The sequence below is a fragment of the Crocuta crocuta genome, unplaced genomic scaffold, assembly GCF_008692635.1.
Source record: "Crocuta crocuta isolate KB4526 unplaced genomic scaffold, BGI_CrCroc_1.0 scaffold407, whole genome shotgun sequence".
Classification (NCBI taxonomy): domain Eukaryota; kingdom Metazoa; phylum Chordata; class Mammalia; order Carnivora; family Hyaenidae; genus Crocuta; species Crocuta crocuta.
Genome location: NW_027551557.1, coordinates 933,488 through 956,504, shown reverse-complemented (window position 1 = coordinate 956,504; position 23,017 = coordinate 933,488).

Here is a 23,017-nt window from a genome sequence, read left to right as displayed (position 1 = left end):
GAGCCTAATTCCCATTCCTTCAATATGGGTTGGACTTAGTGCCATGCTTCTAGTGAGCAGACTATGGCAGAAGTTATAGGATGCTACTTCTGATAGTATGTTATAAAAGGATTGAAGCTTTTATGTGGGATTCGCTCTCTTTTTCTCATTACATGCTCTGGGGCAAGCCAGCTGCCATGCCACAGGATATTCAGACAGCCTATGGGGAGGTTCAAATTGTGAGGGACTGAGGCTTGCTAACATCCATGTGAGTGAGCCTGGAAAAAGATCATGTTCCAGCCAAGCCTTGAGGTGACTGCAACCAAGAGAACAGACTGACCATGACCTCACAACAGGCCAGAAACCTTGACTACCCAGTTAAGCCATTCATGGATTTCCAACCTACAAAAAAATGAGATTTAAAAATGTATCGTTTTAAGCTGCTAAATTTAGGGAAATTTGTTGCACAGACACAGCTAGCTATCACAATACTCCTGGTATATGAAAGACAAGCCCAGTGAACTGAAAAACAGATTGACTGCAATAAGGACAGCAAAAAACCATCCTTTCCATCATGCATGGGCACTGCCAGGAAGCAGCAATGGGAAACAGAACCACCTATCGTAATAAATAACAATAACTGAGAATTTCTGTGTGCTTCATGCTCTTCCAAGCACTTTGTATTTCTTAACTCATTTAGTTCTTGCAATGACTTATGAGATGGGTAGTATTAATACTTCCATTTCATAGATAAGAAACACAAGCACAGTGATTAAGTAATTTGTCCAGGATTATCTAGGTTGTAAGAGACAAAACTATGGTTTGAACATTGATTGTTTCTACCTCTATCTATAATGCCTCATACATAAAATTAGGTGGAGTTCTCCCAGGCTTAGTTGACAGAGAGATGCACAGATACACAATGAAAATCCTGGAAATAATGACTTCCCCTGAGGACAATGTTGGGTCCCAGAGCTCAACACCTATGATTTGGTTATTTATGTGTAGAGATCCTGGCAGCAGCCACAATTATATTTCTGGAGTGCTCTCATATGGGAAGACTGACTAAGGCATTGGCCCAAATTTTCATAAAAAATAAGACCTTCCAATATTATAAATGCCAATGTAGCAATTAGGTAAGGAGGATCAATATTATCTGAATTTGTAGGACTTGTTATTCAGGGATCAGATTTTCAGGTAGCAACAATGGGAAGTTGAGATGTTTTAGGGGCAGAACATGCAAGGGACAGTGAGCAGAGCTGTTCTTTTAACTGGAACTGAAAAAGGGATGTCAAACCACAGCAGATGACCTTGAAGTTCAAGGTTAGTGAGGATTTCCTGACAGGGAAGGCTATGAAATTTAAGCCTGTGGAGTTTCCTTCTCCAGAATTTCCCCTCTAAGGTTTTTAGACTATAACACTAAGAGAGGAGCAAGCTCTATCAGAGAAGTTAGAAACATGACTTTGTGGGCAGGACTGATTTAGAGCCCTTTAATTTAATCATGTGTGAGCTTTATAAACTCGGGTAGATGACCACCACGCCTACACTCCAAATTCCTCAAGTATAAAATGAGGATTATAGTAATATCTGTTAATGCTATTAATGATTGATACTTCAAGTTGATCTAACTCAATTTGATCTTTCACAATTATTACTCCCTTTTTGAGTAATGTAGGTAGCTTTAATAATTAGAGATAAATGAGCCCATCTCTCCCTAATCACCCCACCAGGTGTTATGTAACAATAAAAGCAATTCTCAGAGAGAAATTCGCCCTAAGTATAAGTACTTATTTGCAAGCAGGTGCCAAGTGGATGAATTCTTGACTTCTTTGTTCTGCTAAATATTTCTACAGATCCTTGTCCAGAAGTTTCACTTTAAGCAGATGAAAAAAGATTGCAGTAGCAGAAGTGAGTCCTAGTCAGGTGACAAATCTTTCTAATATTTCTAGTCCTAAGCTGAAGATGCCTTTCAAAAGTTTGCAGACTACTGGACTCATTCACCAGTTCATACAAGGCAGGGAACCCTGCATAGTGTCTCTACACAAGCCACAAATGGCTTGAACACTGTGGAGCCCCAGTTCCACTAATGAAGCACTACTTCTGATACCTGTTACACTAATTTACCAGGCTTCTGATATTTGCTAAAAATAAAGGGAGTTCTAGGGCTTTTGAAGTACAGAGGTGTGATCCATACTGAATCTCAAAATGATAATGCTTGCTGATTTTCACTGAATAAATACTGCCACCATACTGATTTTAAGTCATTAACATGACATTTCTGAATGCAGAGCTAAAAAGAGATGGATACAAGCAGCTGTGATGAGCTGGTTCAAGCCAGCTCCTGGACACCACTGAGTGTGGTCTTATGATTTGTGTTTTCCAAATTCTGCCTACTCTAAGCAACATCCAATGTTAACAAACGGCTTTGTGTTCATTACCTAATGTTGCATAAAAAATTGCCACCAAACTTGCCACAATACATATTTATTATCTGTTTCTGTGGCTCAGGAATCTTGGTTTGACTTAGCTGGCATTCCTTTGCTTTGAGGTCTCTTAGAAGGCTGTAATCAAGGTATTGGCTTCATTCATGGTCTAACTAGAAGGCCTGACAGGAGCGGAATCCACTTCTGAATTCAAGCTAGAGGGTGTGGGCCTTAGTTTCTGCTAGAAGTTAGCTAGAGGCTGCCCACAGCTCCTTGCCATGTGGATGTCTCCTGTCTCAGTATCACATCCAGCATGGAAGAAAAGGCAATGAGAAAGAGAGTGCTAGCAAGAGAGAGAGTGAAGGAAAGACTGAAGTCATACTGTTTTGTAATATAAGGTCAGAAGTGATATCCCTTAATTTTTTACCATATTTCATTTCTTAGGAGCAAATCACTGGGTTCAGTCCACATTAAAAGTTAGGGTTTTACAAAAGGGTGTAGATACCAGTAGGTGGGAATCACTGAGAGCTATTTTTAAAACCACTAAACTCCTATAGTACAGATGAAAATTACCCCTCAAGTATATGCCACATTATCCATGTGAAAGTATTTCAAATTGAATTATAAGCAATATGAACAAAGGCAATGCAGGTTGAATAATAAGCTCAGTAAATGTTCAACTTCTCTTCTCCTTCCTGTCTCTATGGAATTTGTGCACTAGAAAGGCACAGTTACAGATAACAACCTGTTAAGAGCTCCAATTTGGCCAGTACAATGCTGAAGATATTTAAAGCTCTTTAAAACACTTTCCTCTTCTTTTCACCACAGACTCAACATCCCCGTTAGTCTGACATGCAACAGATTCACTTTGTTATATTGGAAGTCTGGTCCCTGCAAGATTTGCATCAGGGACCCCTTGACACTGATGACTGTAATCTGCAGGTAAACCTCATTTAAACGCTATCTGTAATCTCCTCCCTTCCACTAAGCCTATTTGTCACTCAACAAATACTTCTCCAATGTTTTTCATGTTCAAGAAACAATGCTAGACAAGCCATAAGACATACAGTTGACATAAAATATAGCCCCTTAGCCTGGCCAAATGAGCTATGTCTTATTTGATTTTTTATTTCAAACTCTGGTGCTTCAAAAATAATCAATGTAATGGGAGAAACAACAGCAAAGGGCTGGGAAAATTCAGAAAACAAACCTCTCTCATTCTATGTGAACAAAGGAGTCCTCCTCACACCACACTTAAGCTACATAAAGTGACCCAGGAAGATCCTCAAACATACCCAGACATCACATACTTTGGTTCTCGAAGTATGGTCCCCAAACCAGGAGCTTAACCACACTTGGAAGTTTGTTAGAAATGCAAGCTCTTGGGATCCATTCCAGACCTTCTGAATCACTAATTCTGATGAGGCCTAGCATTTGTGTATAATAAAGCTTGTCAAGTGATTCTGATAGTTCCTCTAGTTTGGGAATCACTGATCTACAGCATGCCAGTACTAAGAGGCATCTTAGCAATCATATGCTCATCTCTTGCTATAGAGACGAGGAAACTGAGGTGCCAACAAGTGACATGACTCGTTAATTTCACCTAACTAATGAGAAGCTGCCTCCCTCAAGCACAGGCATTTTGAGTCCTAAGATTTCAAGCAGACCAGGGGCTGGGCTCACTGTGAGCCCCAGGCTCCCGCCTAAACCCATTCCTTGGCTCCGAGTGTACCAAGTGCCTCTGTCCAGTCATGCACAGCACGTCCTGCCAGGTTTGCAGGTGTGGTTCATGTACTCAGAGGTGTGCCACTGGAAGAGTTAAACAATTACCAACCCTTGCTGGCCTTCCTGCTCTTTAATGCCACATACCTGCCCCATTACCTGCAAAGGTGAGCTCAGACAGAGGCTGCACTAGAACACACCTCCCTGGACACCTGCCAGTGTGGAGGGGGCTGGGATTGGGCTGCTGGACTACCACTTTGTTTATACAATTAATGTTTGGACAATAAACCTGAACCTTCCCAACATACCTAGACCACAGGATCATGGTGAAGGGCACAGGATTCATGGTATAGTTGAGGTATAACCTTCTGAATCACCTTATGGAATGACCAGACCTCACAAAGCACATTATGTGAGTTGGTGAACAGGTTGTAAATAAAACAAGAAGCAATACTGAACAGAGAAAAAGGTCCTTTATTAATATGAAGGACAGAGATTTTTTAGCTCTAGCCTTCCATATACATGGTGGCTGGGGAGAAAAAGATGAGAAGGAGGCCCTCTAGAATTTTTCCAAGGCCCATTATTACTATGAATGGGACTAGAGAACAATGATATAACTATAAAGCACATGTCCTTATCTGGGCTACTAGATACTTTTTAAGTTATTTTTGAATCCTCAACTCAATTTCCAAATATATTTAGAAATGATTGATCATGAGGGATTGAGGAAGGCTAGGGATAGAGAGAAATAAGGAGCAGGTTATTCTGGATCCAGAGCTACATGTTATTTACAAGCAAATTAAGAATTTAGGTAGCATCACATAGGAATGATCTCTGAATTCACAAGTACCAATTACAATGTGGAAGTCTGTTTTGAGCAGTGCTTCTCAACAGGGTACAGGAAGGAGCTCATGTTTCTGAACCTCAAAAGCATTTTAAAAATGCATATATCCCAGGGTGCATAGGTGGCTCAGTCAGTTAAGTGACTCTTGATTTCAGCTCAGGTCATGATCTCACGGTTTGTGGGTTCAAGCCTCTGCACTGTCAGCACAAAGCCTGCTTGGGATTTTCCTCTCTTTGTCCTGTCCCCCACTTGCACTCTCTCTCTCAAAATAAACATTTTAAAAAATGCATATATCCCTTCTCTGGATATAGAATAAACCTCCCAGAGCTGGGAATGGAGGATCCACTTTCCAGGGTATTCTCATATACAGTACCACCTGGTCTCAACACACCCCCACCAATGCCCCTTCAGCTCCAACAAGGGTACAAAAAATATGAATATGCAATTAATAGAAATTCTAAAAATCCACAGTACTAGATTTTGTTTCTGAAAGACAGAAGCCAAATCTTAATCATCTCTGAATTCTTATACCCTAGTGCAGAGGTTTAAAATGACTGGCCCCCTGCTCAGGTTGTCTACAGACTTGCTTTATATGATGTGGTATATACAATGCTTATTTTTAAAATAAAGTTTTGAAAAAATAAAATAAAATGAAGTTTTGAATTAGCTACTGCAGCAGTTCTTACTTTTCAAAGATGAGTGTGACACTACTTCCTGGCCCACATGCTCTTCTAGAATGTGATTTTGTCACTACCCCACCAGGAAGCAGACACTTAAATCTGGTGGGCTTGTGACTACTTTAACCAAATACTATGGCTGAAGTGATATGCATGACTTCTAAGACTGGGTCAAAAAAAGCCATGAAGCTTTCTTCTTGTTTGTGGGGATACTGGTGCTTGATACCCTGAGCCACCATGGAAGAAGTCCTACTATCCTGAGGCTGCCATAATGTAAGGAAATCAGGCCACATGGTGAAGCCACATGTAGTTGCTCCAACTGGCAGTCTGAGTCATTGAGTCTTCCCAACTCAAGAACTAGACACAAAAGTAAACAGGCCCCAGCCTGGATCTAAAGATCCAGCCCCCAGCCTTCCAGTCTTCCCAGCTGAGGCATCAGAGAAGATGATGGAGCCAAAATGAAACCTCACCACTTTGCCTGTGAATGCTAGCCCAAACAGTTGATGAGATTAAGAAAATGGTTGTTTGTAAATGAATAATCTTTAAGTTAATTCCTTATATAAAAACAGTAACCAGAGCAGTTTCCAACATTTATTCACAGAGCTTTCCCATAACATTTCACAGTTTCTTGAAAAAGTGGAGGATATGATAAACTTCCTACATAGGCAATGGCTAGTAACTGATGGGAAACACAGTCGTCAATGGACATGTACTCTCCAGTTTTTCACAGTCGTTGTCCCTAACACTATGAACTAAGGTTTGATGGTATGAATTGTTAAAACCAGCCTCTTGTTTTTTCTTACACAGCAGAACTGTATGCTTCAAAGTGGGTAAACAGAAGATAGAGAGGGCCTGAATCTTTTATATCAGCACCTTCTTGCCTGGTTCCTGTATGTGCTTTGAGTTTGCAACCCCTGACCTAGAATATAATAGGCACATAATAAATATTTGTTGAATTTCAAAATCAACCTATCCTTCTTCTTGTGATTTTATATTTATTTCTGGATTCTGCTGATAAAAATTTCTCTTCCCATAAAGGTTTAATGATGCTTAAGATACCTTTTTATCTCTCTCCTTTTCTTCCTTTCTTCCTTCCTTCCCTCCTTCCTTTCTTCATTCTACACTTTTGCAACTGCATCCCTATCTGTATATCATACCACTGCACACTGGCTGTCCATTCATCTCCCATTCAGAATGCAGAGTGATAAAAATAATAGCTTTCAAAACGGAAAAGGTTTGTCCCTTAACAGAAGTACCATTTTTGTTCATAGAGCACCTGCCTCAGAAGAATTTAGGGAGCTCTTTAAAGTATAGAAACCAAGGTCCCAACTCACACTCAGCAACCAGACTGAGGACTCTAGGACAGCAACGGACCTCAGCAGGTGTTTCACATGACTTTTGTGCATAGTGTGGTTTTAGAAATATATCCAGCTGTTTTCTTTTTTTAAGTTTATTTTATTTATTTTTAGAGAGAAGAGCATGCACAAGCAGGAAAGGGGCAGAGACAGAGGGAGAGAGAATCCCAGATAAACTCTGTGCTGTCTGTGCAATACAGGGCTCAATCCCAAAATCAAGAGTTGGGCGCTCAACCAGGTTAGCCACCCAGGCACACCATCAAGCCATTTCCAAGACGCTAAAATAGAAAGTAGTTTCTGCCATCAAACCCTGGGATTTCAAAGACAGATCTGGTGTGAGCAGGGTGACAGGTCCAGGGGTACTACTGAAGGTCAGGGAGCATGTGGAGGTTGCACTGGGGACCACAGTGAAAAGGAGGTGGCAGGACAATGAGAAGTTAGGGTCAGGACCTCCAATAGCACAGAGACAAGGAGATCAGCTGAGCAAAGCAGCCTTAGGCAGGAGTCCTTGTCATTGGGTTTATTAACCTGGACAAGAAGAACATTTCACCTTGTTTGTACTAATCTCTGAACGAAATTCTTTAATTCTATGTGCAGGCAACAAACCAAAGTAGCATTAGCAGGACCCATGACTTTATACTTAAAAAAAATCACGTATGTTTTTATACTGTAGAGATATCTTATAGTGCCATTTTCATTCATGACTATATCAAAATGATGACAGTTTTTAGGTCCCTTGCTAGATCTTACTATTTAAAAGACTACTACAGAAACACATCTATTACTATATTGTAAATTATATTTTTTCCTGATGTATAATTAGTTTCTTTTGTAATATAAACACTGTACTTTATGGATTTAAAATATTCCTCAGAAAAAAAGTCCATAGGCTTACCAGACTGTCAAAGATCCATGTACCTGAAGCCCTGGATTAGAGAAACAGGCAAAGTATGGAGAAGTCGGCCTGGTCTTTCCAAGTATGCCAGAAAGATCCAGGCTGACACCTTCTACCTGTGCCTCTTCCAGAGACAGAAGGGAGCTAAGAAAGGTGACAGGGGTAGAAGGACCCTCCAGGTGCACTGAGCATCCAAGCCATTCCTCCTGGGTTCTTCTTCGTATAGACTGCAGCTTGTACCCTGTGGCCAGCAATCTGCCAGACAGAAACTATGATGCAGGCCCAGACCAGAACATGCAAGGCTGAGGGTCCATCTTCTGGAGACCAGACCAATTGTCTAGCCTCACACCTGCCTATCTCCAGGTCTACCTTTAGCTGGCCATCCTTCTCAGGCAGCTTCCTTCATAGGCAGCTTAAGCATCCTTCTTAAGCACCACATTTCCAAAGGCTGGAATGACATAGTCATACTTGCTGACAAGCAAAAGATGAATTCCTTCATAGAGATCCTGAGAAGGGCATACAAACCTCATATTAAAAACAGAAATCATTCATCCCAAGCAGATGGGCCAGCACTGTGTGAGGCCATTTACTCATCTTCACAAGAAACTGACAGAGTTGGGTTTTTTCCCCAAGATCCATGTTATTATCTCTACTTCCCTTGTGAAGAAAAAGAGGCTTGGCATCTTGCCATACAACAGAGGTACATCCTGCCATGTACCAGACCATGGACTGTGCATTGTACTCTCATTTCCTCATATAATCTTTACACAGCCTTCTACTATTATGGCTGTTTTGTAGATGAAGAAATCAAGGACTGAAGAATGTGCGCAAGGTCTCACAGAAGAACTAGATATTTCCTTAGAAGATTTGGATCCAGGCTTCTGACAGAAAGTTCACATTCTCTTCCTTATATCAGGGCTTCTGGTTCTCACTGTACCACTTATGTTAATGCCCCTCTAGACATACATACTGTCCACTAGTTGGCATTATGGAAACTTCCAGGGAAAGGGAGTGGGAGGTTTCCATATCTCAGAAGTGTGGAGCCATTGTGGCTGTTTCTTCAGGCCAGAATCTTGCAGACCTCCCCTTACCGTCCCTCATGTCTTCTGCAACTTGAGTCAGCAGCAGAGCAAAAGCCACAAAGAGAGTCCCAGGAGGTGTGGTGCGACCAGGAATAAACACAGGCAGGGAACATTTGAACCAAAACGCACTGAAACTTGACAGCCAGGACATGCCAGGACATGCCAGCTCATGGCTCATAAAGGTTGCAACTCTTATTGTGAACATTCACAGTCACTTGGTTAAAACAATACTGCTAATAATACCACCTGCTGACACTATTGGGGGTTCTTTGGTACGGGGGGGAGGGGTACAGCATGATGTAAGCTTTACTGCAGGGAAAGTGCTATGAAACCACAGGCAGATGGACATTTTCTGGTCCTTCAAGGGAGGAGATGCAGGGTAGGGTTAAGGGGTGGAATTTCCCTGGCTCATTCCATGACGCCAAGACCAAGGTTAGAAATGAACTGAACCACCTTGTAAAAAGCATTATATATAAAGTCATCTGTTTACCTCAGCCGCTGCTGTCACAAGCCCCATGTTCCTATCAAGGGTTGAAAGCAAACACTGTAAGCAGCTAAAAGAACAACATCGTTTCTGATTCTCTCCTAAGACCTGATTCAGTTACAAAATGGGCTTATGAACTTAAAATTATGGGAAAGGAGGAGGGAAAGGAAAGACAAGAACCCTTTTATTTAGCATCTTATTCACAATGAAAATTGGCACAGAAGCCAACCACATACATTAACATAGCTTGGGCAAGTTTAAAGCTTATGAATACATTTCTGTGGAAAAATGTGAATATGGAAAATCCCCTCTTATTTTGCCCTTTCCAAAAAAGCAAGGAATTCTGGGCTCCATGTGTATATGTAACCTCAGTTAGAAACTAGGAAAAGCCAAGTGGGACTAAACTGGGGGAGTCTGGGTCTGAAGGTAGCAAGAGGGTCTGCTCCCTGGAACCGGAGAGGAAGAGAGCTTACGATTCACTCACCAGTAAGGTTTCATCATAAATCGCAGAGGAAGCCCAAGTAGAGTAAGTAGGCTGAGGTTCTCAGCGCTTCTCTGGTTAATGCATTTATCTGTTGGAGAAGATTCACTATTATTAGAAAAGGAAGACAGAGTTCTTTCTGATCATGTTCAAAATACACCAAATAAAAGAATAGTTATAGTTAAAGAACTGTATAGAGCAATAGCCAAGAGTCTGAGATGGTGATCTTGTCTTTGAGTTTTTCTTCAGACAGTTTTTCCTCAAGGACCCTTTAAGTATTTAGAAACATAAAGTAACTCATCCTTTTAAAAACTGCCTTGAGGGTAGAAACTTCTGCTGCTATTTCTTTTCATTTTAATTATTTTGCAGGCAGTAGTAGGTGTTTTGCCTAACAGTTTCCCTAGAGAATAAGGAATGTAACTATTCATTCACAGACAGGGGGAAACAGTTTTGAGATAAACAGACTAAGGAAATTGTCCACAACTACAGAGCACCATCTTTCAGTCTATATGTCTGCCATCCCTCCAGCCATCCAACAAACATTTACTGACAGCCAGAAGGGCATTTCCCTATGCAACTGCAAAGGTCTGTAGAAACCCTGGGGAAATACTCATAATTCCTGGAACTCAGTTTCACTGCTTAGCCTCAAGAGCTAGAGCAGTGTTGGTCCTGGTGGAGGAGATAGAATGCAAAGGCTGTGAAGTAAGAAAGGGATAATTTATGAACCAAATGGAATTCTGAATTAAATATATAAGCAACTGCTTTGCCACAAGTGGTCAAATAAGGAAATCTAATGATTAGAAAACAACAATCAACACATTTTAAGGAAGGATTCAGCAAGTATTTATTGAGTACTCACTATCCACACAGCAAACTCTGTTCTATGCCCTAGAACATAGACAACCTCTTGGTTTGTTCAAGGCACTCCCAGTGCAACTGGGAAGGCGGGCAGGAAACAATGTACCCACCAGGTGCTAAGTGCTGCAGGCTCTGTGACAGCTGAGGACAGCACATGACTGGTCTATAGAGGCTCAGAGAAAAAGCAGCATGTACAAAAGTCTTGCTGGGGAACCAGCTTCTGAATAAATGTCCGAAGGACAGTGTAGGTGGCGTGGCTGGTCATCTAAGGCCTTGTAGGCTATGCTGAAGGAAATGTAAAGTCATTTAGGGTTTAAAACAGAGAAGATACTATCTTGTTTGCTTTTTAAACTATGCTTCTGGCTTCTGGAAATAGAATGGCCAGTGGTGGCAAATGGTAGAAGTAGAAAGGCCACTAAGGCAGAAATTCAGGCAATATAACAGTAGCAGAATTTCCTCCTTTCACATAGAGATGGAAAATATGAGAGGGTACTTAAAAGCTATACAGAGGATAAAGCACTACAGGGGAGGAAATCAGAACCTCTCCTTAGAGACCAAAGGAATGGGAAAGGAAGGAAATGCCTCCACCGTGAGTGGTTAATGGAGACATGGTGGATATTGCAGGGGTCAAGGTGAGAATGGAGCAAAAGGCACTCCAAGCTCTGACAGCTTCATGCCAGCAGACAGGTGGTTGTGGGTAAACTGTTCTTCTCCTCACCCAGCTTAGCTATAGGGAGAGAAGAGGTGAATTGAACTTGCTTCCAGAACATCAGATACATCTCTACTCACTCTCCTCTTTCCTATAGGCTAGATTTTTCCATTCTTTCTGTGCTGTGACATTTCTAGGCCTAAAATCCAAAAACTGAAGAAGGAAATGGCAATTTTTTGATATTAGGTATTACAGTTTCTCAGATACGTTTAGAATAAAATTCATCAATCAATATTAATCAATATTAAATATTAACTGTTAAATTTCAAAAATTGTATTAAAACTATTTTGAACGTAATTTTTGGAAACCACAAAATAAGAGACTGGTTGCCTGAAATCATAATGCTGTTTTCTCTTTAGCGCAAACCATATATACCTTACCTTTTCAGAGATTACAAACTTTCCCTTGCATGCACTTGGGAATATGTGACAGCCACCCCTGCCCACACTTGAGGTACCACTCTACCTGCAGGTCACTTATCACTGCATTTATACCTGTAAAACAACAATTACCTTGAACTTTTTGTTAATGAGATTTATAAATTACTAATCAGAGTCCTTTAAATGATTAGGAAGTTGGGCCTGGATATCATATGAATTTGTCATAACTTTACTCAACTAAGTGTATAATTTTGGCAAGTGATTTTTTTAAAGTGGAGCAAGTGTCATTTTGTCAATCTGTTATTCAAAGGCTAATTTTGAACATCACCTCTAATAGCAAAATGGACCAAGAACTTTAAAAGTAAATAATGATAATAATATTTTTATATCTCTCATAAATACTTCCAAATATTCTAGGTTGCTTGTGTGTGTGTGTGTGTGTGTGTGTGTGTGTAGGGGGAAGTTATGGAATGAAGGTAGGTATGCAGAGAATAGAAGGTGGCTCTTGTTATTTTTCAAAACCAGTTCATCTTTTCTAATGAGTCATACCCCTGCCTCTAAGCCAAGTTCTTCCACGTCCTCACTGGCCTCGGCTTTGGGAATCCTGGGTGTGACTCATGGGTCATGATCCTGAAGACAGAGCCCTATATTTCTCCAAAAACAATTTTAGGCCCCTTTGCCTGTGATGCAATGATACAACTCCGTATAAATCAGTAGGAGCTTTTATGGGTTGACTAATATGTTAACACCCTGTGATCCAGAAATGGAGTTGCCTAAACTTTTTTTTTAGGCTGGGTCATATAAATTGTGTCTCAGGTAGTGTTCTAGAGTTTTCAGTGTCTTCTGAGATGATGTGGCAGATGAGGACAACAAATGGATGATTAATATGGATAACTTTGTATAACCCTTAACCATTTTTTGTTAGAAAGATATCAATTCCTTTGCATTTATGTTGACTCTTACCTTTATGCCATCATTCTTAGAACAGCAAGAACTGCCTCTAGTCCCCAGTATAGGAACTAGAAATCATAATATTTGACCTTCAGGACTTGTAAACACAATACTATTCAGCCTTATTTTAAAAACTGAATGAATTTAATCCCTAATTACTTTTTTCCCCTAACACTTAAATTTAGCTTTGTAAAATTTGTCACCCAGAGAATCTACAGGCTGCAAGAACCACTTTTTGCCATCTTAATAAGTTCCACCAGAAGTCAACTAATATCATTCAGAAGACAAATGAGATAATCTCATGTGTGAGAAATATAGAAACAAACAAAATATATTTTTTTAAAAAATCAAGTTCTTTTCAATTCAATGTATCTGTTCTTAAAAGTTAGGGTTTTGAAACCAACCCAGAATAGCAAATGTGTGTTTTACTATAACCAGCTAGTTGATGTTTGGAGTATTGAAAAAGATACTGGTTCTGAGGAAAAATGATCACACTGATTATAATATCTACCATAGACTCATAATTGGGAAATAGTAGTTTTAGTGGCATCTCTTTGCCATCCACACCCTACTGCCTAAGCCAGAATGTTAAAAATTATTTTACCATAAATAAGATGAAATACAGTACAGAGATAACACATTAGCTAATAGAGTCCCATTACCATAACTACTCTGTATCTTTCCTCACTCAAGAAAGTCCTATTATCAAACATCAGAGAGGTAAGCTCTCTCATCCTCTCCCATGGCTTCAAAATTCAACATATTTCAGTGACCTTCTAATGTTTATTCTTCAAACCAAGAAACTTCCCTGAGTTCTGGATTCTGTTTTCTATCATTTGTTAGACATCTTCATCTCAAACATGGAAAACTTAAAAAACAAAACAACTTCTTATTCTAAGAATATTCTTTGCACATTTTGTATTCCATTAATGGCATCATTATGAATTCAGACTAGACCCTTAAAGTCATTCCTCTTTTTCTTTCAACGACTGCATACAATCAACCACCAAATCCTTGCAATTTTAAACTTGAGTATTATCTATACCTTACACCTAACATCATTTCTTTATGTATTGTTTTTTCTAGCTGCAACAAAATTTATTACCAAAAAATTTAGCAGCTTAAAATAACGCAATTTATTATTTTGTGGCTTACGTGGTAAGAAATTTGGGTTAGCTAAGTCCTTTCATCAGAGTCTCACTGGTTATGTTCTTGTCTGAAGGCTCTGGGGAATTATCTGCCTCTATGCAATTTCAGGCTGTTAACAGAATCCAGTTCCTTACAGTTGTAGAACTGAGATCCCATTTCCCTGCTGGTAGTCAATCTGGGAGCTGCTTTCAGCTCTTGAAGGCCCATGTTCCAAGCTCTATGACCCTTCCATATTTAAAGCTAATGATGGGGGATCTCCCTCATATCATATTCCTCTCACAGTTTGAATCTCTCTCACCAGGAAGACCCTACCCTCTTTTCAGGTCAGGCTCACTCAAGATAATCTCCTTTCCTTAAAGTCAACTAATTTGGGACTTTAACTATTTCTGCAAAATCTCTTCACAGCAGCACTGAGATAAGTGCTTGATAGAATACTGGGAGAAGTTTGTGTATACCAGGGAATGTGTTGGAAAGATTATGAGAGAAGTTTCTGCCTTCTAATTTTCCATGGTCCATTGCTTTAGTTGAGGCCCTAAGAATCTACATAGATCATTAAAATAACCATCTGACTCTGTCTTCAAGTAGATTCTCCCAAAAGCAGAACTAGAGATAATGATGCAAGTTTGGGCAGTCTATCTGCAAGGTTAGCCAAGAAAACACACGTGGGGAAGTAAGGAAGTGAAACAGAAAAGGAAGAAAACCAATAAAAAGTACTTTAGCAACTAGGGTTCATCACTGCTGAGGAGGGGGACGAAGCAGGAGTATTTCTCTTTCAATTTTCATCATTATTTCTTGAGAGACACTCCTACTTTCTCCATAAAGTTTCTCTGAAATTTTTTATTCTTATATAACTAAATAAAATGCTGATCTCGTCCCATCACCTCTCTCTTTAAAAACACCTATGTCATACAGTCAACACCCTGTATTTCTTGAGCATCTACAATGTGCAATGTATGACTGTCACGTCACTGGACTCAACAGCCACATATGGAGCTTATAACTGCAGTGACCAAAAAAATAAACCACAAATTCTTTAGTATAACTCATATGTCCTTCCAAATCTAACATGAACCTATTTGGCAGCATCTTCTCTCACCTTCTTCATTAAAATCATCCTCCATTCAGGTCACCTAACATTGTTTCTCAGTGTTATTAGAAAATACTACACTCTCTCATACTTCCATCAATTTTGCTCAGTGTAAAATGTTTTTCCCTCCCTTCCTTCCAGAGAAACTTGATTAGAAATCTACTTCCTCTGAGACCATCCTGACCTCTGCCTCAATAGCATTTATCACTGTTATTACTTGCATCTCAGGGCCCACTGCATAGGAGGCCTGTCTGGAACAAATACATTCAAAAATCATGAAAAAATTGCGACAATATTAGATGTATTCTTTTTGATTTAAAGAATTGTTTCAAGATTTCTTTTTGTTTTAGACTTTCATATATGGAATTGCTATGAGTTTCAGATATGCGTGCATATAGGTAGATAGAAAAACAGGGAAAGGGATAGACAAGTAGAAATGGATAGATAAACATCTGTGGAAAGACATACAGAGATAAAACAAAAATAGTAATTTTTTATATTCTGGGATTCAGTAAAAGAATCAGCTAGTCACTGTGCCCTTGATGCTAGTTTTGTTGTTGTTATTGTTTAGCTCTACTGAAGTATAAGTGATAAATACAAAATATATATATATATTTAAGGTGAACAATGCTTTGATATATATAAGCACTATGAAATGATCATCACTTTTAATTAGTGAAGCTAATTAAAATAACCATCACCTCACACAGCAATCTGTGTGTGTATGGTAAGAACACTAAAGATCTACCTTTTCAGCAAATTTCAAGTATATAATACACTATTGTTAACTAGAGTCACCATGTTGTACATTAGCTCTCCAGAACTTAACTCATCTTCTATAAGTGAAACTTTGTACCCTTTAACCAACATCTTCCCATTTCCCCCAATCTTCAACCTCTGGAAACCAAGATTCTACTCTGTGCTTCTAGAATTCAATAATTTTATTTTATTTTTTATTTTTAAATTTTGTTTAGTGAGCTCTACACCCAATATAGGACCTGAACTCATGACCCCAAGATCAAGAGTCACATGCTCTACCTACAGAGCAATCCAGCCACCCCAAGTTCAACTATTTTAGATTCTACATATAAGTGAGATCATGCAGTATTTGTCTTTTTGTTACTGGCTTATTCCATTTGGCATAATGTCCTCCAGGTTCCTCTATATCATCACAGCAGGATTTCCTTCATTTTTAAGGATGAATAATATTCCAATGTATATACTACATTTTCCTTATCCATTATTTCTCAGCGGACACTTGTGTTGTTTCCATATCTTGGTTATTGTGAATAATGCTTCAATGAATATGGGAATGCAGATATCTCTCTGAAATATTGATTTCATTTCCTTTGGTTATATACCCAAAAAATAAATCGTTGAAACATATTATAGTTCTATTTTTTAATTAAAAAAAATTTTTTTAGTGTTTATTTATTTTTGAGAGAGAAACAACGTGCAAGCTGGGGAGGAGTAGAGAGAAAGGGAGACACAGAATCCAAAGCAGGCTCCAGGCTCTGAGCTGTCAGCACAGGGCCACACATGGGGCTTGAACCCACCAACCGTGAGATCGTGACCTGAGCAGAAGTCGGGACACTTAACCAACTGAGCCACACAAGCACCCCTATTTTTTAATCTTTTGAAGGTATCTCCATACTGTTTTTCATCCTGGATGTACCAATTTACATCTCTATCAATAGTGTACAAACATTCCCTTTCTTCACTTTTCTCTACCCTCATCAATATTTGCCACCTTTTGCCTTTTTGGTAATGGCCATCCTAACAGTTTTGAGGTGATAACTCAGTAATTTTGATTTGTATTTCCTTGATGATTAGTGATGCTAAGCACCTTTTCATTCAGCTGTTGGACTTCTGTATGTCTTCTTTTGAGAAATACCTATTCAGTTCTTTTCCATTTTTTACTCAGGTTGGTTTTTTTTGTTGTTGTTCAGTTTTTTGTTTGTTTTTTGTTTTTTGATTTTTTTGCTATTGAGTTGTCTGAGTTTCTTATATATCTTGAATATTAACTCTTTATCAGATACATGGCTAACAAATATTTTCTCCTATTTAGTAGTTTGCCTTTTACTTTGTTGATTGTTTCCTTTGCTATGCAGAATCTTCCTAGTGTGATGCAATCTCATTTTTTTAATTTTGTTTGCCTGTGTGATTGGGGTTTGATCTAAAAAAAAAATCACTGCCTAAACCAATAACAAGAAGTTTTTCCCTATGTTTTCTTCTAGTTAGCATTACTGTTTCAGGTCTTCTGTTTAATTTTTTAAATGTTTGTTTATTTTTGAGAGAGAGACAGACAGAGCATGAGTGGAACAGGGGTACAGAGAAAAGGAGACATAAAATCTGAAGCAGGCTCCAGGCTCTAAGTTGTTAGCACAGAGCCCAAAGCAGGGCTCAAACCCATGAACCGCATGATCATGATCTGACCCGAAGTTGGACACTTAACCGAGTAAGCCACCCAGGTGGCTCTTCTGTTTAAATCCTTAATCCAATTCGAGTTGATTTTTTTATGTAGTGTGAATTAAGGGTCCAATTTCATTCATGTTGATATCCAGTTTTCCCAGCACAATTTATTGAACAGACTATCCTTTCCCCATCATATATTTTGGGCACCCCTGTTGAAAATCAGTTGACCATAAATGTGTGGATTGATTTCTGTACTCCCTATTCTGTTTCATTTGTCTATACATCTGATTTTATGCCAGTATCATCATGTTGTGATTGTCATAGCTTTGTAATATCATTTGAAATCAGGAAGTGGGATGCGTTCAGCTTTGTTCTTCTTGTTTAAGATTGCTTTGGCTATTTGGGGTCATTTGTGGTTCTATATCAATTATGGGATTGCTTTTTCTAGTTCTGTAAAAATATCACTGGGATTTTGATAGGGTTGCATCGAATCTATAAATCACTTTGGCTTATATGGATGTTTTAACAATAGTAAGTCTTCCAATCCACAAACATGGAAAGTTTTTCTATTTATGTCTCCTTTAATTCCCTTCATCTCTGTTTTACAAATTTCAGTGTGCAAATTGTTGACCTCTTTGACTAAGTGTATTCCTAAGTATTTCATTCTTTTTGTTGCTGTTACAAATGAATTCTTTTCTTAATTTCCTTTTCAGATAGTTCATTGTTTATATATTAGAAATGTCACTGGGACTCCTGAGTGGTTCAGTTGGTTGAGCGTCCAGCTTTGGCTCAGGTCATGATCTTGCGGTCCATGGGTTCGAGCCCCACATCAGGTTCTGTGCTGACAGCTAGCTCAGAGCCTGGAGCCTGCTTTGGATTCTGTGCCTCCCTCTCTCTCTGCCCCTTCCCTGCTCATGCTTTGTCTCTCTCTGTCTCTCAAGAATGAATAAATGTTAAAAAATTTTTAAAAAAAGAAATGTCACTGATTTTTGTATGTTGATTTTGTATCTTAGAACTTTGGTCTGGTTCTAAAGCTGAAGGTCTTGTAGACATAAGGGTTGGATAAGCAATGCCAAATTTATGTACAGAATATCCCTTTTCTTTTGATAAAATCTTTTTCAACATATCTTCATGTTTTTTCTTTTTTTTTCCCCTTTTCTTCCTAGACCAAGTACTTGGAAGTATACCAATAAATATACCTGACTTACTGAAAAGGTTACATTATTTAAAAATTCAGTTTTTTTACTTAAAGCCCAGTACACATTGTAAAGTAGATATAAGTAATTTCTATTAAGCAATATGAAGACATTTAAAATCACATTGGGTCCTACAAAGTAAAAGATGTATTTTAACTAAAAATCTCTCATACTTAAACTTCCACTAAAAATGAACTCATGGACTTAGAAATTTGAGGTACATAGTTGGGATTCCTTTTGTTTCCCTTGAGTCTTTCTTGGTTCATGATAACTGCCTGTTCTAGAATACATTTCTCTTCCTCGAAACTTTCCTTTTAATAATTGTTAACTGTTATTATATGCTAAGCATTGTGCTATGTTGTTGAGATTTCAAGAATAAGATTGAAAAGAATACATAGAGGAAGAAATGTTACTTGTATTAATAAATATTACTTTGTCTCATAATAAATAGTACTTTATCTCAATAAACATTATACCAAACAGGCCCAGATTTTTAAAAATTCAGATAGGAAAGGCCTGACCTAATGGAGTTTTTACACTTACCTGCTAATAGTATCCTTTTAGATTTCAGATAATTAACAAGTTAATGTTCAAAACACAAAAAGAATACTTCTGGCAGTGAAATATGCAAGATCAAGGTCTTCCAGAGATCAAGAAAAGCATAAGATAAGTTCCTATAGTATATAAAAAAGAAGTATTATCATTTGATTTTAAAAACTGCAAAATATTTTAGATATTTACCTTGAATGTGATAACACTTTTAATTTTAAAATACTATGAAATATAATTGTGATGGTCATAAAATTAGCACATACATTTACAAATAACATCATTTTGTAGTTCCTTAGAAATTATATGGTTCAGCTAAAATGACACTAATTTGATGTTGCAGGATGGGTATCTATGGAATCATTTTGACCTCTGTTAACAGTACACTTGTGTGTACAACTTCATTTAAAGAAAATGTAAAAAATCTTATTTATACACTAATTTGAATATGGAAAGTATAAATATGAGGTTGCAGTGAAGGGGCCCAGTGACATGTCCTGTTCAAAAGGGAAAAGTGGCTAATACTCTGGAGTTGTCACCACCCAGGACCCTGGCATACATGAGAAGGAGTATTTTACTTCAGAAATGTTCCCTGTCTTTAAGAGTTAAGACAACTTCTTTCTCTACATTCCCTCTCTTCACCCATAAACTGAAATCCTTCCTGCCATTAATCATAACAACACCTTCTGATATAAATAGCAAGTATTTTGTCACCACCTATAAAACAATATGCTTGATCTATGACATAGAAGAGTGATTCCCAATCACAGGAGAATGATAATACCAGAGCTGAGGGAAATGAGACAAAGATCTGGAAATTAGACAAGGGAGGAAAGGAATATGGAGGAAAAGTGAAGAAAGGATGAAAGGAAAAAAGGCAAGCAGGCAGAGAGGGAGGGAAAAAGGAAGAAGAAGAAAGCAAACATATTTTTCAAGGAAGAAAGGGCAGGAGACCTTGTCTAACAGGGTAAAAGCAGAAAGGTACAGAATCTCCAGGGCCTTTCCAACACAGACATTGAACCTCGGGCTCCAGCCCTTCCCAACAATGAAACGATAGGAGAATTCAGGACCCGGGCACTGCTCCGGCATAACTGTGGACAGATTTTCCCCCATATGTTTACAGAATTCCGAAAGTACAGAAATAGCTGTTGAGCTCTAAGCAGTTTTTGTAAAATTACCCCAGCTTGGAGATGTTTTCATTCTACCCTGGGGACTCTTTGGTGAAATCTAAATAAGTGGAAAGGTTCAGCTATTTTGGAGTTTTCCTTGTGCTAAATAATATTCTGTAGATTGGATTAAAAGCAGGAGAAAAGTAGATATTTTCACATTCACATAAATCAAAATGGCTGAATATTTAAAACAAACAAAAAAGTGCTTTCGGGCTAAAACCAATTATGGAAATTCTTAGCCAAAAGGATAACTTACTAGATCATTTATAATGAGCACAACATGCAAATGAAAACTGGTGTCCCTGTCCTCAGCTACCGCAAACATTATGATGTTTTCTATTTATAAAAATGATCACAATAAGGTTGTGGAAGGCCCATGGTAGGAGGATCTGGATACGGGTCAACAAAAATTCTGCCTGATCAACACTGATTGCAACGATAGTTGGCGATACAGTGTGACAACTATGGGTAAATTTTCTTTCTCTTGTGATTCTCTTCATTAACTTCATTGGTTCTTAGGGATTACTTTTTAAATTAATTAATTCACAAAAGCACAATGAGAACAACCCTGTTCACCTGATGAGTTCCCACTCATTCTTCAGATAGAAGCTCAAACAATACTTCCCCAGAGAAGTTTTATCTGACCATAAACCCCCAATAAAATCAAGCTAAATATTATATTTTACAGTACCTAATCAGTTTCTGTCTCTCCCTTAGAATGGAATCCCCAGAAGTGTAGAAACAATGTCTATTATACTCATCAGAATAGCCCCATGCCTAACCTTTAGTGAATACTCTCAGCAAACATTTATAAGAAGGAAGGAAGGAAGGAAGGAAGGAAGGAAGGAAGGAAGGAAGGAAGGAAGGGAGGGAGGGAGGGAGGGAGGAAGGAAATTATCCTTAATTTTTAAATAATATAATTGTCCAGAAGCAGATGTTTCCAGAGTAGGTAAACTGAGCAGTTCAACCATGTCAAGGCCCTGAATCTATTTCACTGTCTGTCTCTTGGTTTCCCCCTTATCATCACAAGATGGCTGCCACAATATGAGCACATATCCTCACAAAACTGGGTTTAAACCCAGTAAATACCGAAAGAAGAGATCATGTCTCTTATTAAGGAAGAAAATTCTCAGAGACCTACTGAACAGATTTCTTCCTCAGTTCCCACTGGCCACAATATGCCCTTAGCCAACCTGCAAGGAAGGCTGGGAAAACAAAGTGTTTGGCATTTTCCATATCTGCAATAAGAGGAGGAGTTGGTGACCAAAAAGAAAGAGTAGACAAGTGTCTATTTCACTGCAATCAAGAGTCTGCCAGAGGGACTTAAGATTGTATTCTTGACTCCCTGTTTTTAAAAAATATATAATTAAAATATAAGCCCTGATGGACCATGAAAACATGGGAAGAACATGTTCTGCACATAGCTTCCCCTGGTCCAAAGAGGCAGAAAAGCATAAGAATCCAAAAATGCTTCATGAAATGAAATCCACTGTCTGATAAGAAAAGAACCTTGTCAGGGCACCTGGCTGGCTCAGTCGATAGAGCATGCAACTTTTGATCTCAGGGTTGTTGAGTTCGAGCCCCATATTGGGTGTAGAAATAACTTAAAAGAAAATATTTTTAAAAAACCACCCTGTCAACCTTATGACTTCAAAGATTATTTTGAAGTCCTATTAGGTCAGAGAAATATAGCAGAAGTGTATCCTGTTTCATCTTGCCATCCTTAGGCTGTTGTTTAATTGATGGCTCCTGTCCATTAGTGGCTGTCATTACAGCAAAATGGTTCTGTTGGATCTAGTAGTATATATGCTCTTATTACTTCTTTTATTCCCAATAAATGTAAAAGCTGCTTTCAAATACCTACCAGATCAACCAACACATTCAAGGAACACCATAAAATAGACCATGTTTGGGAGCCCAAAAGGATTACAGACCACTTAAAGTTAGGTATAGCATCTGACATATCTTTATAAGTGTACTAAAACCCAAGATAATTGAGAAGTCAAAAGATACAGAGAGCCAACTCATGTTATGACTGGAATATAAGCTTTTATTTAAGTGTAGATACTAGAGACCTATCTTATGTCTTTTACTTCCTCTGTCCTATTAGCTCTATTTCTAAACCTAGTTAAAGAATTCCTCAATTAGCTGCAAAGTGCTGAAATACTCCATTTCATCTTTATTGGCAGGAGTTTGACATACCTGAGAATAGAACCTAGCCTATACCATTGACTTGGAAATGAAGGATCAATTTCTTCTTCAATTCAGAAAGATAGGACCATGAAGGACCCACTCAAAGTTTTCCCAGATCCATAAGATTAGTGACTCCATTGTTCCTTGGAATCATTAAGCAGATCTGGCAAACTCATCCATCAATTAAAGCTCAAACTAGTATTGTCAGAGTGCTGCAATTATTAACTCTCCTCAGTATGCAACATCTTTACACATCATGTCCCTTAAGATCATCTGAAATTTTGAGCAGGTAAAAGGAGTAACCCACTGGAAAATCTACTTGGTGATTGGTATTACAGGATCTGTGATCTCTTCTGTGGCTCTTCCACAGGAAAAAAATTTTCAACTATATTACTTGGGCTTTGGCTTCATCATTACC